This window comes from Microtus ochrogaster, chromosome 15, assembly GCF_000317375.1.
Source record: "Microtus ochrogaster isolate Prairie Vole_2 chromosome 15, MicOch1.0, whole genome shotgun sequence".
Taxonomy (NCBI): domain Eukaryota; kingdom Metazoa; phylum Chordata; class Mammalia; order Rodentia; family Cricetidae; genus Microtus; species Microtus ochrogaster.
Window position 1 is genome coordinate 6,098,925 of NC_022017.1, and position 2,445 is coordinate 6,101,369.

The following is a 2,445-nucleotide window of genomic DNA, read 5'->3' on the forward strand; positions in this document are numbered from 1 at the left end:
CCCCCACACAGACATACATGCAGGCAAAACACCAATGCATATTAAATAAAAATAAAAAGAGAGAAAGACTAGACCAATAACTCTGGGCTTAAGACAAAGCTGATGATGGGAACACGCCCTGAAGGGAAGTGCTGCGTACCCCAGTTACTCTCGACTGTCCCGGCAGGTACAATTTTCATTTTGTTTTGCTGGGTGCTGATGCTGAGGTTTGGATTAAAGAGAAAGAAAGTGGGTATATGACTAGAAGAAAAATTCAGGAGATGTGGGGAGAACCTGGAGGAAGAAACTAACAACAACAAGTACCCTAAGTGGGCAAATCTTAAAGAACAAGAAAACGAGGAAACCAGGATCCCATCTGGAATGTTGAGTCAACGGTAAGCGTTTAGGAGAAAGTCCTTCCGGGGAAGCCTTTGAAATGTTAGCTCATTTATTGGAGGGGGGCGTGAGGCATTCACCTTACTGGGGGTTCAAGGTTGCTAAAATACCTTCCTACGATTGAAGTACCGTGAAAATTGTACTACCTCAATATTAGGCTGCTCCAGTTAACTAAACTAATTCAGTTCATCCAACTCTAAAAATCTCTCTCACTATTTTTATAAAACCTTTTTCAAAAGCAGTAAATTATTTGTTGCCGTAAAAATCCCCTCGCTGTAAGATGCCAGCTATGACTGAGATTAACTGCAGTGTCTACTAGAAGATTCCAGAGAGACTGAGCCACCGGAGAACCTTGCAGGTGGAAAGACAACACTTTCTCCCACAGAAGCCGAACCTTCGGTGAACCACACTACCCAGAAGACCTTGCGGCCCGCCGGGCCCTCGCGCCGTGCATTCAGGGATTGGTAGTTTTAGAGCCCATTTGTCTGTTCGCGCAGTGCAGGCCCAGGAACTCGCCTTCCCGGCTACCTGCGCGGCCAGGGTGCTCCTCCGCGATCAGGAAACGCGAAAGATGGCGACTGCTTGGCGACGTTGAGGCCGCGTTAGGCGGTTCAGACGCGGGGTGGTGAGTCTGGGGCAGTGGAGGCGGCTCCCACGAATTTGGAGAGTGGGCGAGAAGCGGGGAGATAGCTGTGGCCTCCGCTTCTGGGACCGGACTGGGAAGAACGCCTCAGGGAAAAGGCACGAGCCCGGGAAGCTTTGGCGGGCAGGAGTCAAGGGGCGCGGGCCCCGGGAGCAGTGGTGGCTGCCTGGGGGCACGGGCCACCTCCTGGACGATGTTATGAGCCCAGACTTTGGTCCATGGACATTGCGCTTGCTATACCTCAGTCTGACTTTATTCTTGTTCCCTTACTTCTGCCAGACTGGAACTCTGATGTACTTCAGAAACCAGCCTGTGCATTCCCGCTTCGGCATCGCCAGAATTACTGCTTTTGCCGGAAATTAGTTTTAACCCTCACCCACAGTTACACATCTTCAAATTCTACCCGTGCTTTAAAAAGCACAGGAGCCACTTCTTCCGTGGATCCTTCTCTATCATCTTTACGAATGGAAAGAAACTGCTACTTGTCTGAGCGTTCTTCTCTTGGCCTGTCTCATACCTTCTGCTGCTTCCTGCGCTCAGAATTTTCTTTTGTAACTTCCACAGGGCCTAGAACCGAATCTTGCATATAGTAGCTCTTGATGAACAATTAAATGAAGATAATTTGTCTTTGCCGTACAACAGACCTGGGAAGCACAGCCAGGGTGTTCTGTAATCATTATTGTCTATATTTACATTTTTGGTTTTGCAGTCAGGGTCTCTTGTAGTTTAAGTTGGCCTTGAACTCAAAATGCAGCTTAGTCTGTCCTGTCTTTGAACTTGCCTTTGAGTCCTGACTTCGCCTTCTTAGTGCTAAGATTACAGTTGTGGACTACTTAGCGTTTCCTATTTCTCTCTCTCTCTCTCTCTCTCTCTCTCTCTCTCTCTCTCTCTGTATATATATATGAATGAGAGAGGAAAGCAATATTTTCAGATGAGTGGTGGTGGTGGCGCACGCCTTTAATTCCAGCACTTGGGAGGCAGAGGCAGGTGGATCTTTTGGGTTCGAGGTCAGCCTGGTCTACAAAGTGAGTTCCAGGATAGCCAGGGCTACACAGAGAAACTGTCTTTAAAACCACACACACACACACTTCCTTGTAGGTCACCACAGTAATTCTTCTCTAATGTGATCTTTGGCTGTAACCTATCCTGTTTAAGCTCTTCTAGTGTTCCCATTGAGATTAAGGTGCCTTTGCCCTGGCCCCTAACAGTTTATTCTGCTTTTTATTGTTAGTTGCAGTTCTTTTTCATGGGTTTGTTGTATTCTTCCCCTTTCCTAGCGTTGAAACAGCTGAGGTGAAGTCATCCCATACCTCCAAATCTTTGTTGACTCCTCTCTCTCTCTCTCTCTCTCTCTCTCTCTCTCTCTCTCTCTCTCTCTCTCTCTCTGGTGTTTGGCTTCTGCACTGTTACATTTTTACACCCTACGC

General features: G+C 47.6%; 1 protein-coding gene across 2 annotated transcripts in view; it reads left to right on the top strand.

Moving 5' to 3' along the window:
- The first annotated feature begins 915 nt into the window (after positions 1 to 915).
- The window catches only part of Ddx23 (DEAD-box helicase 23), a 21,057-nt gene continuing 19,527 nt past the window's right edge, over positions 916 to 2,445 (top strand). Inside the window, exon 1 of one of the 2 annotated variants that reach the window (XM_005353955.3) lies at positions 916 to 1,000. The gene's annotated coding sequence lies outside the window, so the exon portion shown is untranslated. Of the gene's footprint in view, positions 1,117 to 2,445 lie in introns of both variants that reach the window. The other variant, XM_013348717.2, reaches the window with a different exon arrangement.